General features: G+C 37.2%; 1 protein-coding gene across 5 annotated transcripts in view; it reads right to left on the bottom strand.

Annotated features, from left to right (window-relative positions):
* Positions 1-13,397, bottom strand: part of Cep83 (centrosomal protein 83) — a 123,370-nt gene extending 109,973 nt beyond the window's left edge. For all 5 annotated transcript variants that reach the window (XM_027953312.3, XM_071609641.1, XM_071609643.1 and 2 more), the window contains exon 1: positions 12,940-13,397. The gene's annotated coding sequence lies outside the window, so the exon portion shown is untranslated. The remainder of the gene's footprint in view (positions 1-12,939) is intronic.
* Positions 13,398-14,946: the final 1,549 nt, after the last annotated feature.

Below are 14,946 nucleotides of genomic sequence, written 5' to 3'. Positions count from 1 at the left end.
ACAAGTCCATCAAGAGATGAATGGATAAACAAAGTGTGGTACATCTACACAATGCCATATTACTCAGCAATAAAAAGAATGCACATGAATAAATGTCCAAATAACTATGCAGAGTAAAAGACTCCAGACAAAAAGCAGTACAAAGTTATATGACTGCATTTATATAAAATTCTAGAAAATACAAAGCCCTTTTAATTTGATGCTTGAGGAAAATCAGGAAATCTAACTCAATAAGGACCCTTGGAGTGACAAATAAATACCTAACACTATGCAAAAGATTAAGAGTAATAAAAAACAAGTATAAATATCTTCCTCCAAGGGAGAAAAATTCTAACATAAACCAAAGAAGGGAACTCCTACTTCCAGCATGACAGAGTTAGGTCAACAAGTCCTCTCCTCAAAAATAGCCAAAAAACCATTTCAGTGCATTATGACTTAAAGTGGAGAGCTTCATGGCATGTGAACAGAAAGGGATAGTGGTTCGTTTAGCCTGAAATCACAGGTCTCTGTGGAGCAAGCAACAAATTGATAGAAGAGCTGGAAATTTTACAAAGTTTGAAGTAAAGGCTACTTCGGGGTATGATAAACTGTTCATCAGCCCAGGTTGAACAAACTGTAAGAATGGGCACCAGAGATAGATCAAGCACAAGCCACCCACACATCCAACAGAGCTATACACACGCACAGAGGAGATACAAGCGAGGTAAGTGGGGATTAAACCCAGAGACTCTCTGCCTTTGAGCTACATCCCCAGACTTCCCTGACACCAGAGAAGAGGAAATGTTAGTAAAGGACTTAAGAAAGTTCATACTTAAACGTAAAGAGTGAAATCAGAGAGAAAATACAGGATATGAAAGATCACTTCAACAGAAACAGAAATTCAGAAAAAGAACCAAACAAAAATCCTCAAAATGAAGGAATCAATAAACAAATTTAATGTTCAAGGGAAAGCATCAATAGATTAGACCACTTTGAAAACTGGTTTTCAGGTGTCAAATACAAAGTATATAATCTTGAAAATAAAGTGGACTGTAAAGAAAAGATATCAAGAGACCATGAACAGAATATTCAAGAAATCTGATACAACATTAAAAAGCCAAATTTAAGATACATTGGGATAGAGGAAGGCTCTGAAGTAAAAAACTATATGAATGTACAGCTATTCAATGAAATATCCGAAAATTTTCCAAACCTTAAATGAAATGAAAATTCAAAACAAGAGATATACAGAACTCCAAATACACAAAATCACAATAGATTATTCCAAAACACATTATGATGAAAATGCCTAACACACTGAATAACAATAGAATTTTAAGAGCTACAAGAGTAAAACAACTAGTCACATTTAAAGGTAACCCAATCCAATTTCAACTGATTTCTCAACCCAGACCCTAAAAGCTAGGAGGGCTTGAAATAATATATGCCAAGTTCTGAAAGAAAATGGATGCCAACTAAGAAAACTATACCTAGCAAAATTAAGCTTCAGAATTGAAGATGAAATAAAAACCTTCCATGATAAACAAAAGCTAAAAGAATTCATTACTAGAAACCCTGCACTACAAAACGTACTCATAAAATATTTTATGAAAAATGAAAACCTGCATAGGAAAAAAATTATACTAGAATACTTGGAGCACAGAATCAAAATTGGAGAATCAAGTCCAATTTAAACACTAGAAATAAATCAAAATGTCAGGAAACAAAAATCATCTATCAAGGGCTGGGGATGTGGCTCAAGCGGTAGTGCGCTCGCCTAGAATGCGTGCAGCCCGGGTTCGACCCTCAGCACCACATACTAACAAAGATGTTGTGTCTGCCGAAAAAAATAAATAAATAAATATTTTTTTTAAAAAAATCATCTATCAATAACAACACTGAATATAAACGGTCTAAACTCTATTCAAAAGACATAGGTTGGCAGATTGAATTAAAAAACAAGACCCAACAATCTGCTGTCTACAAGAGACACACTTCACAGGCAAAGACATCCACAGACTAAAAGGATGGGAAAAAATATACATCATTCACATGGATTTCATAAACAAGCAGGGGTTACTATTACAAGGTGGACTTCAAGTCAAAATTAATCAGTAAAGACAAAGAAGGTCATTTCATATTGCTTAAGGGAATCATCCATCAACAAGATATAATGATCATAAATATTTATGTCCCAAACAATGGAGCATCTACTCACATCAAAAAAAAAAACCAACCCTTCTTGATATTAAGAACCAAATAGACCACAATAATACTGGATGACTTTAGCAAACTTCTCTCAGCACTGGATAGATCATCCAAACAAAAACTAAGATTGCACAGAACTAAAATACAATTAATAATATGGACCTAACAGACATCTATAGAATATTTCATCCAGCAATGACTGAATTCAATTTCTTCTCAGCAACACGGAACATTTTCTAAAATATGATCATATTTTAGGTCACAAAGCAAATACCAAGAAAGAGATAATATCTTGCATTCTATCAGATCATAACAGAATAAAATTAGCAATCAAAGTTAAGATAAAAAAATAGAAACCATGTTAACACCTGGAGATTAAATAATACGCTTTTGAATAATGAATGGGTAGCAGAAGAAATCAGGGGAGAAATAAAAAAAAATACTTAGAAGTAAATGAGAAAAATTATACAAAATATCAAAATTTCTGGGACAGTATGAAGGCAGTTCTAAGAAGAAAGTTCATAGCATTGAGCCCATACATTAAAAAAATAGAAAGATACCAAATAAACAATCTAACATCATATCTTAAGACACTAGGGGAAAAAAAAAAAAAAGAACCAACTAACACCAAAACTAGCAGAAGTCAGGAAATAATTAAAATCAGAGACAAATATTGAGATTAAAAAAAATACAAAAGATCAACAAAACAAGGTTGGTTTTTTGAAGGAATAAACGAAATTGATAAACCTTTAGCCAAGCTAACCAAAAGAGGGAAAAAACTCAAATTATCAAAATCTGAGATGAAATAGGAAATACTGCCACAGATCCTGAAATCCAGATGATCATCAGAAACTGTTTTGAAAATGTATACTCCAATAAGCTAGAAAATCCTGAGGATATGAACAAATTCCTAGACACACATAATCTACCCAAATTGAGCCACGAGAACACAGAAAATTTAAATTTTAAGTAATGAAATTAAAACAGCCATCAAAAGCCTTCCAACAAAGAAAAGCCCAGGACCAGACAAATTCTCAGTCTAGTTCTACCAGACCATTAAGGAGAACTAACTAATACCAATCCTCCTCAAATTATTCCTTGAAATAGAAAAGGGGGGAAATTTGTCAAACTCAATTCTACAAAACCAGTATCAACTTGATATCAAAACCACACAAAGACACATCAAGGAAAGGAAACTTTAGACCTATATCCTTGATGAATATAGACACAAAAATTTTTAATGAGATATTGGCAAACGCATACAAAAGCACATTAAAAAGATAGTGCAACATATCAAGTAGGTTTTACCCCAGGAATGAAAAGCTGGTTCAACATACGGAAATAAATGCAATTCACCACATAAATATACTTTTCTTAGACAAGAATCACATGATCACATGATCAGGTGCAGAGAAAGCATTGGACAAAGTACAGCATCCATTCATCTTTAAAACACTAGAAATAGAAGGAATAACATTTTAAAGGCTATATATGCAAAAACCAAGGCCAACATCATTCTGAATGGAGAAAAAAATTAAAGCATTTCCTTTAAGAACAGGAACAAGACAAATATGCCCACTTTCACCACTAGTATTCAACAAAAGTCCTTGAAACTCTAGCCAGAGCAATTAGGCAAGAGAAAGAAAGAAATTAAAGATATTATAGCTCATTGCTTACAAAATTTTGCCACTGTAGGCGTTCCAAAACAGTTAAAAACAGATAATGGTCCTGGCTATATTTCTACCTCTTTTAAACAATTTTGCTCATCATTTGGCATTACTCATATAACAGGAATCCCATACAATCCACAGGGACAAGGCATAGTTGAAAGAGCTCATCAAACTATTAAAATGTACTTATTAAAGCAAAAAGAGGGAATTGGGAAGGGGTATATATCCCCCAAAGATAAACTTAAAATAACCCTTTTTACTCTAAACTTTTTAAATTTGGATTCATCAGGGCTTAGTGCTGTGGAAAGGCATATGTGTCCAAAAAACGTACATAAGCCCAAGGTACTTTGGAAGGATATTCTAACAGAACAATGGAAAGGTCCTGACCCAGTGATTGTCTGGAGTCGGAGGTCTGTTTGTGTGTTTCCACAGGGAGAACAGCAGCCGATTTGGATTCCAGAGAGACTAACTAAAGCGATTTCTATAGACCAAAAAGAAGATGATTTGGCTCAAATCCATAACAGCTGATATCCAGAACTCCAGTTTGGCTATCCTTACATCTGCGACAGTGGTTCTCCCACACCTGGAGGCTAATGGAACCAGGATGCTTTATTTATTCATTTATTATTTATTTATTTATTTATTTATTTATTAATGATTGCCCTTTCCCACATCATGAAGTTCTATTTTGATTTTTGAGCTCATACAGACCTAGATTAATGTTTTGCTGATCAGTTCTATTTTTTGACTATGGAGTTTTTAAACATTGCAATGGAGATTTCACCTGTAAAAAGTTACAAGGCCTTTACTATTATGTTATGTGTTGTATGTATTATATTACATGTACACACTTGTGTTTTGTGTTGTATGTTTGTATGTGCATATGTCCATATATCATATATGACGAGTGCTCATGAAAAAAATGGATCCAAATATTTTTTTTTTCTTATTCACATGATTTAAATGGTTTAATTTAAATTGGGTAAACAGCTGTTGAGGATTGTTTTAATATGTGAACAAAAAAGGAGGTTAACAGATCTGTTTGTTTACTTTCACCTTTCTTTTTCATTATATTTAATAATTCTGTTCAGGATAATGTAAATTGTTCAGAAAATTGTTTTCTTTTAGTGCCTGCTGGAATGTTACATAATTTTTTCTTTAGCCATTATTGCCAGAATTCCTATCTTCATCCCAGTGCCAGTGAAGACAAAGATAAAACCAAACTACAGCTTCTGCAATAGCTATCACTGAACTGCTTGCAGAACTTGCCTCGACTATGTATCACTTGTATGCACTGGGAACTATCTGTTGGTGCAGCGACTTGTGGTAGTGCCAGGGTATTTTTGCTGATGGTGTCATCGGTGGTACAATTTTTCCAAAAGGAGCTGTCAATTGGCTTGGTGTATCCTCCTCCCTTCTGCTTGTGATGGTCGTTCAGCTAAAATTTGGGGGCCAACAGAGGTGAGGCAAAGAACCTCACCTCCCCACTAGTACAAAGGCCTATCCACAGGTGTGGCTGTATGCTGGGCGGTAGTCAATGACGGGTAAGATCCAATTGCAATGGTACCAACCTAAGACAGGAGGCTGACGCCTTGAGGTCAGCCCATCGGATGACGGGTAAGAACCATATGTAGTATTGGACAACCTAAGGCAGGCACGGTCCCTAAGCCACATGCTAGTTGTTTAATTAAACAGAGAGGGGGAGATTTTGAGAGCCACAGCCGAAGCGGCCCCAGCAAACTTCCAGCTGATTGGCTCCTCTGCGATGATGCTCATTGGGCTGTTTCCCTGCCCTTTCAGACCGCAGAGCTGCTCATTGGGGGACTCTTTGGGCTCCGCCCACGCAACCCAGCCAATTGGCCTCAAGAGCGGGAGGAGTGGGGGAAGCCGATGGTGGCAGTTGGGCTCTGAGGGAATTCCTGAAGAGCTCCTGTGGTGTGGCGTGTGTGTTCTAAAAATAAAGTTTGTTTCTGCTTGACAAGTGGCTCGTGAATTGTGCCAAGCCAGACTGCGGCAAATTATCATGTATGGTTCTTAATTCTCCTGAAATTTATCTTTGTTTTGTGTGAAATAGAGGAATTCTTTTCTCCTTTTCTTCAGAAAGTCACTTGCCCCAGGAAACTTGCCTGCTGATTTATTAACTATTTCATATAAAGTTCCTTGTCCTTGTATTGGGAGAAAGAAAAAAAAAAAGAGGCACAGGGGAAAAATGAGAAATAGAAAATGACAGATGTTAAGTCCACAATATCAACAATGACATCAAATGTGAATGAACTAACCACCACATTCAAAAGACAGAGAATGTTACATTGGATCAGAAAAACAAAACCCAACTATGTGCTGTCTATGAGAGACATCTATAATTCAAAGATGTAAATAGGTTAAAAGAAACACAATAAGGGAAACACACAAACACACACACATACACACACACACCAAACAGTAACAGGAAGCTAGAGTGCATATACCAAAATGAGAAAACAGAATGGAAGACCAGAAATATTACTTAAGACAAAGAAGGACATTTCATAATGAAAAATAGATCACTACATCAGAAAGATAGAGTTGTATGTGTTTTTATGAATCTAACAACAGAACCCCAAAATTCATGAAACAAGAGATACAGACAATTCAACAAAAATAGTTGAAGTCTACAATAAATGACGGGAGAAGACAGAAAATCTGCAATATAGGACTCCATTGACCTCATCAATCAACATGATATAAATGACAGAACATGCCCCTCAGAAACTGCAAAATACACACCTTTTCAAACACACATAAAACAGTCTCCAGGACAAACTATATTCCAGACCTCAAAATAAGTTTAGTAAATACAAGAGTTTGAAATCATAAAATAGTGGTCTTCAACAGAAAGAAATCTAGTAACACCTCAATTACTAGTAAATTCAACAATGAGCTTCTAAATAATTATTGGATCAAAGAAAAAAAATCACAAGAAAGTTTTTAAAATATAGTTTAAAAAAAGAAATATAAATTGTGCTGCAATTATGTACAATGAATCAAAATACATTCTGCTATCGTATATACCTACTTGAAATTTAAAAAGAAACAGAAAATAAATAAATTTAAGCAAAAAATAAAATAGTGTGAATCGAATGAGTACAAAACATAACAAATCAAAATATGCAAAATGCAACTAAACCAAGTTTCAGAAGAAAATTTATAGTTTTAAACAACTGTATAATATGAAAGGTTTCATGTCAATAATATAAGCTTCCATATAGAAACTAGAGAAAAAAGAGCACAGTAACTCAAAGCAAGCAGAAAGAAAAATATCATTAATAAAGTAAAAATCAATGAATTAGAAAACACAAAAATAGGGGGAAAAAAGAAAAAGTTGGTTTTTTGAAAGGTCATCAAAATTAACCCTTAGTGAGGTTGATCAGGAAAATAAAAGATAAAAATATCAAACTCAAGAACAAAAGAGGAAACATCATTATCAACCTTAGTTTACAAGGGTTTTTTTTGTTGTTTTGTATCTGTTTTTTTTTTTTTTTTTAACAAGACAAAGTGACACACCTATAATACCAGCTGTTCAGGAGGCCAGCAGAATCACAAGACTGAGGCCAGCCTGAGCAAGAATCTGCCTCAAATCTTTTTAAAAAGTGGAGGAAGGGTGACTAGGAGTGTAACTCAGTGGCAGAGCATTCCCCTGTCATGAGTAAGGCCCCAGATTCAATCCCTAGCACTGCGGAAAAAAAAAAAAAGTTGAGAATTCTGAGGGATACAAGAACAACATTCATTCCATTATAGGAAACTTGCGATATCATTCATGTAAGAAGGTATCAAACAAAAGGCAGTAGATCTTAAAGGATAAAGTAATATGATCAGGGGTAGAGAAGGGGAAGAAGAGAAGGGTGTGTAGTTCAGGAAAACTATAACAGTGAACTGGGTGAAAAATCAGTAAACAGCCCACTATAACTGAGTCAATCATTTCTACTTACCTTTTTTGAATCTATATGACTCTGCAGAAAGGTTTTCTGTCATTTTACACATGAAGACAATGATGACCAAAAAACTAATTATCCTATCTGAAAAGTCAAATAGCTAGTAAACTACATAGCCAAAATTCTAGTCTTTGACTTCAAAATTCAAGTTCCAAAGTACATACTCTTTCCCTTTATACCGCTAATCAAAGACTTAATCTATTTTCAAGTTCAGATCTCTGTAGAAGACTTTTCTATGGATATGCTTACACTGATAGTGCTACACAAAGTTTCTTGAACAATTTCAATCAATAAACTAAATGAAATATGCATACTTCTCTTGGCTTCCAAGACCTGACCTTGGTTTTCCTCCTTACTCTTTCTCCATCTACCCATTACAACTTGATACTCACTTTTTTCTGATTTTACACACTATCCCTAGGAATGTCATCTACATCTAGGATCTCAATTATGACTGTTGCTGATAACTCCTGATTCTGTCTCTCCAATTCCAACACATTTTCTCTCCCTAGTTTTCCCTAATTCTCGTCAGGTCAGGTTGAATACTTCTCTAAATATGCTCAAATTATATGTACTAATTCTAATTAACATTCCTCAGCTGCAATTCTAGGTCAAGTATCCTTCCTACTTAACCCAGAATATATTCTCAGTTATCCTCAGAACATTTATCACATTCTATTACAAGTTACTTTATCCATTTCTCCCAGTGGAGAAGGCATTTGAAACAGCATTAAGTCTTACTCTCAATCCCCCCAGTGCCCAGCACAGTGCAAGATACATAATAAGCACTAAAATAATTGGAAGCGTACAATTTCTTAAATAAGTCTTTATTTTTTCAAATAGGAAAAATAGGCCAAGAAAGGTTAAGTGACTCATCCAGTCAAGGCTTCATCTCCTGAATCACAACTCTCTTCCCACAAAATCCCAGTGCCTATTCAATTATGCTTACTGATATAGCTTTCCCAGAAGTTCCAGAAGTAATACAAAAAAGTTCATTTCAATTTCATCCATTCCAGCTGGCTATATCAGTTGTAGAGAAGTGTGATGTTAATTTTTACTTAATAGTTTTTCTGCCCAGAATAGAATAATTTTTAGTTGATATAGTCTTTTCACATGTCCTTCACATACACTATAATTCAATTCAATACATATTTATCACACATTTCTTTGTGAAAAACAATGTGCAAAAATTTATCATTTGTCGGGGCTGGAGTAGTGGCTCAGCGGTAGAGCACGTGCGAGGCCCTGGATTCAATCCTCAGCACCACATTAAAAATAAAGATATTGTGTCCAACTACAACTAAAAAATAATTTTTAAAAAAAGTTATCACTTGTCAACATTCCATAAAAGTTAAGAACATATATTTTATGCTTTTTAAAAATCTCTAAAATACCTGCTTAAACCAAAATGTGATTCAGGTAACAAGATTAAATAAGAACACTAGAGATAAGCACTGCAACAACATAAGGAAAAGCCCCATAGTCCCAGAGCCACTGTTTCCAATGGTTGCTATGTATACTGCAATTGTGTTACTGGGCAACAACTCAGAAACTAGACTGGCAAACTCAAAAAAAAAAAAAAAAAACTGAATCAAACCAAGATTTTAAAATATTAAGACTCAATTTCAATTTTTTATATTTGCAACCGAAGTAACTCTTTGTTATAAGCATCAGATACAGATTTATGGCAAGATTATACAAATTACCTGGAAATTTCAAAGACCTACTTTAAGGATGACAAGTTCTTTCCAAAATGAAAAAAGCAGGTTTAGGTTCCTCCTAACCTTGAATTTAATCCAAAAGCACTTTGAAGTCACAATATACAGAAAGCAAATAACTGGACATTCTGGACTTTAATTTCTTTCATACTGAATTACAGCTCAAACTTACAAGAAATATTACTGGTCTTGACAGTTATTTTTTTCATGAACCAGAGGGCAGTACTGATGGAGGATGGATAGATGGAGATAGATATAGATATATTTCAGAGAACTGCTAATTTATGAGGGCCAGATGAAAGCACTAACAAATGTTTAGTCTTGACCAGGTCAAAAAGTAGGATGGACAGCAGCTCAGGAGGATGAGGCAGGAGGATTCTGAGTTCAAATTCAGCCTCAGCAACTTAGCAAGGGTCTCTTAAAAAAAAAAAAAATTTAAAAAGCGGGGAAGGGGTCTGGGGATGTGGCTCATTTGTTAAGCACCACTGGGTTCAATCCCAAGTATCCCCCCTTCAAAAAAAAAAAAAAGTAGGATGGAAAGGAATAAAATAGGGAAATGGGGAAAGAGGATGGAAGGCGGGTACGAGAGGAAAGCTGAAGGAAAAACCAAATTAAAGAAGAATAAGGAAACTGATCAAATTCGATAACCCACATGGGAGAAGTGCCAGTATGCCTGAGGGAATCCCTCCTGCTGGTACTATCATGGGAAATTCTCAAATATGCACACTTTCTAGGAACAGAGCCTTTCCCTTTGATTTCAATAAACCCCCACTTTTTAATCCCCTTTCTTATAGCTTACTGTTGTTTTTCATAAGTTAGTTACTACCCTCTCTAAACAATGTTCTTACTTCCCCTATGCTATAGAATGGGGTAAGCATAGAAATACATATTCATCATCTTTGGGAAACATTTATTTAGCAGTCTCTATTTGGAAGAAACTAAGGATATAGCTTACTGAAATTTGGTGTTTTGCCCTTAAATAGCTCAGAATCTAGTTAGGAAGGCAAGACAAAGTAATGTAACAAAGTATCAAATAAGCATGACTCACAAATGTGTATTACAGCCAGGCAGGTAGCATACTCAGAAACTCAGGATGCTGAGGCAGAAGGATTACAAGTTTGAGGACATCCTTAATAACTTAGCAAGGTCCTGTCTTAAAATATAAAAACAGTCTAGGGATGTTGCTCAGTGGTAAACCCTCCCCACCCAAAAAATATAAGATTTTAGAGGTCATAATGGAATTGAACCGTATAGAAATTAAGATTTTAAGAAAGAAAGAAAGAAATCAAGAATATAAGCTTGGAATGACAGGTGAGAAAATTAAGAATTCAAGTAAGAATTTCAATTAGTAAAACCTTTTTACATGGATACATATATACACATTCTCTAGAAGTACACACAGGTTAAACAAGGTAAGAAAATTACTTACTAAGCCTAATACATTACATATAACAACATTAAAACCAAATTAATTTACTTTATGCAAAGAGACAGTGTCTGAGGAGCAAATTTTTGACAATTCACTAATCTGTTAACAATCATTCTTCTGGCCCAGCCCGGTGGCATACATCTATAATCCCAGTGGCTCAGGAAGATCACAAGTTCAAGACCAGCCTCAAAAACTTAGCAAGGCCCTAAACAATTTAGTAAGATCCCATCTCAAAACAAAAAATTTAAAGGGCCGGGGACATGGCTCAGCAGTTAAGCGCCTGGGGTTCAATGTCCAGTATAAAAAAGAAGAATTAATTCTTCTAAGCTTCTTGAATTAGACCTTTCTAATGACATAGTTCCATAATTCTGATTTCTAATTACTAATAACTTTATTACACAACATGAATTATTCTTGATTTTTTTCTTCTTTGTCTTGCCTAACTTCTGAATATTATTTCAACATCAGCATAAGGGAGGTAGGGAGGACACTAAAATGAAGTCTATAGATTTTAGCAATACCAAGGGTATTAAGTACACTTGGAAGTTCCTACTCCCCATTAGTAACAATTCAGTTTCAAAGAGGTCATTTGTCCCAATCTCAAATCTCCTCACATATTTACTTGAAAGGCTACTGCATTGAAAGGATCATTTTAAAAGTTCTGAAAACTTGGTTAGGCAGGCATCCTCCCAGAAGGTCAAGAGGCTGAGGCAGAAGGATCTGAATTCAAAGCTGCCACAGGAAATCAATGAGGCTCTAAGCAATTTACCAAGACCCTGTCTCTAAATAAAATATAAAAAAGGGCTGGGGACGTGGCTCAATGGTTAAGTACCCCTGGGTTCAATCCCTGGTACCAAAAAAAAAAAAAAAAAAAACCTGCTGAGAACTTAGTTTGTCATATAAATTATATAATTAGGGGTTCAATGAGTGGAGAGTGAGGTTACATGCTAGATCAAGACTTAAAAAGTACTTGTAAATAATCAATATTTAAATCACCCAAATGCTGTAGGTTACTCTAAATTGCTACCATGCTGTTATTTGAAAATAGTCCTAAATATAGTCAGCACACCTCAACTAGAAAATACTCAAAATAACAGGACTATCCATCATAATAATCTATGATAAACAAAAAGCAAATAAAAATCACTTTCAACTTTCAGAAGACTCCTGTGCAACACTGAAATTTAAAACATTTCAATGATTCTAAACAAAATGTTTCAAATCAAACCTGAATACAAAAAGTCAGTTATTAACCATAACTACGTAGGCTAAACCCATGAATTTAAATAATTATGAACCCACATAATTGCAGGAAAGAAACATTTAATATGTCCTAGTTGAATATTAGATTTGTTTACAATTTTGTTGCTTGGTAACAGAAGCAACTCAGTTTTAGACCTAAAGTACTGTGTACTCACTCACAGTCTGAACAAATTATGAATGTATCATATATGAAAAATTCAAAACAAGTTTCTCCTTATCCTAGACTTCTTTGAAATTATTTGAAACAGCTTAATCCTTACAAGTAATATGACCAAAAGCTTTTAAAGTATTTATCAATGGATGTTTTTAAGAGCAAAGTGTCCATTTATTCTGTCAAAACTTGGACACTAAAGATTTATCAAAGTATCCATTGGAGCCCAAAATACACTAACATGTTGGACATTACCCCAATAGCATTCGCAGACATCCTTGTCTTCAAAGCCAAGAAAAATGGTACCATAGCTTTTTCATCACAAATTATACTGAAGATGCCAGACCATGACGGAGTGCATCAAAGAGCTCCATAATTGTGTGTGCACTTAATTGGCTACAGAACACGTCTCGCTTTTCTAACACGTGGTCCAATTACTTTATAACCAAGTAACACAAAGGGAGGGAGATGAAGGGCAATCTGGCGGGGGGCGGGGAGAGTATTCCAAAATATGAATGAGACACGGTCCCTAGAAAGAGACTTTACGTACCATACTCTCACACGGTCCTTGCAACGTGCGCGCAGGAAACTTAACCGTGACGGGTGTTCTGGCCGCACTCGCCCCCGGAGGACACCTCCACAGCTCCAACCACCCACACCCACTCAACTTTGTTCGCGGAGGCATTGAGGCTGAGGGACAGAGTCCTACAGCAGGGGTGTCCGCCCCGCCCGCCACGTCTGGCGAGTCTCAGCGGCCGCTCACGCCGCAGGCAGCAAAAAAAGGTGCAGGAGGACCGAGGAGTCTCAAGCTTGAGACCCTGGGGAAATATGAGGTCTCCCGGTAGAGCCACGAGACCGGAGAGGGCGGCCGCAAAGAGCCCCCGCTCCTCCTCGGCGGACAGGGTCCCTCAAGGTGCCGGGCCAGACCCAGCGCCGAGGTGCGGCCAACTCGCCGCCTGGGCCGGACGCCCGACGCTCCCCCAGCACCAAGGGGCCGACCCGGTCCCGAGACCCCGCGGCGGGCTAAGCCGGAAGTCCCGCCCCTACGTGGACGTCACCGACGCCGCGCGCGCCAGCCACGGCCGGAGCGGTTAGAGGGAGGAGGCGGACCAACCGCCCCGGGAGCCGAGGTGTCTGCGGCGGGAACGGCGGTCATAGTGGGGCTGGGGTGGCCACAGAAATTCTCCGGAGCCCAAGGGAAGGGCAAGCCAAGCGCCGGGGCTCTTGTTTCAAGGAGCCAGAGTGACGCGCGACGTTGGAGCGGGAAGCCGGGCCCCCTGGGTCCGCCCGTTGCGGCGTCTTTGGGGTGGTTCCTCCGCGCGCGCCTTTCGTTACTCTGCCCGCTCTTTCTGGGCTTCCTGAGGGCAGGGATGGGAGTCCTGCCGCTACTCTGCCCGCCAAGCCCGCCTGCTGTCCTGCCTGCGTGCACGTTTGCGAGCTCAAGAAGTCGTCTGCCCACGACGTCTGCCGTGGGGCATCACCCTCGAGCTGGGAGTGGGCCCAGCGGGCCTCGAGGGAACTCTCAGGTCAGGACCAAAGACCCAGGAGGGAATCCTCCCCGACCCCTCACCTCCTGCCTCGAATCTCAGAGTAGTTGCCCTAGGGTGATCTACTTACCTTCAGGCTGTAAAGTAGGCTTGGAAGTTGAAAGGGTACCACCGTTTGAGAATACTGTTTGTAACCCAAGGGCTGAAATAAGACAGGCTTCTTCCATCCTTTCAAAACAGGGAAAGAAATAAGCACCCTTTCTTTCCCACGTGTTCAGTACCTTAGAGTTTGGATTTTGGTTCTCACTACTTTGTGAAGCACAGCTAATTATTACCTGCAAGATTAATATATTCAGGTTCTAGTTGTGATTAGAAAGGCAACTGAAAAGTGATATTTTTGTTGAAACGAGAAAAAGTGGCCATGAGAAATGACAGTGTTAAAAGGATGGATTATATAAATGAGATACGGAAGATACATCCATGAACAGGAGGATTCAGAAGTAAATTGGTGTATATGTATTGTGCTGAGCACTTATGTATCAAGAGCTGGAGTGCTTTTTCATATTATGTTATTTCTTAGTCCCAACTCTTAAGATAAATACAATTATCAAAACCATTAGTTATAAATGTTGGAATCAGACAACTCCATAACTCTTAGTAGTAACCAGTAAACTATACATTACAAATCATGGGCCAGTGAGAAAAGAAATCAAGAAACAGTAGGCATTGAAGAGAACCTTTACATGTATCTAATTTCTTACACCAGAATAAATACTTAATGAATCAAAGATTTAAAGAATACTGTAAAAACAAGCAAATCAAGGTGAATGTTTTTGTAATCTTGAGGTTAGGCCTTCTCCAAGTATGAAATAAAAACTAGGAATTATAAAATTGAAAAAATAAATTTAAATACACGAAGATTGTAATCTATAAATTTGAAAACAGTGAACCAAGGGAAAATAAATTGTCATTTCCAAAAAGAAGAAAAACAGAAAGAGCTCGTAGAAAATCAATTAAAACTTAAAGCCAGGTACAGTGTTCACACTCCCAATCTCAGTGAATCAGGAGGC

Source organism: Marmota flaviventris, chromosome 3 (assembly GCF_047511675.1).
Source record: "Marmota flaviventris isolate mMarFla1 chromosome 3, mMarFla1.hap1, whole genome shotgun sequence".
Classification (NCBI taxonomy): domain Eukaryota; kingdom Metazoa; phylum Chordata; class Mammalia; order Rodentia; family Sciuridae; genus Marmota; species Marmota flaviventris.
Note: the sequence above shows the minus strand (reverse complement) of the source record. Positions and strands in the feature narration are given on the sequence as shown.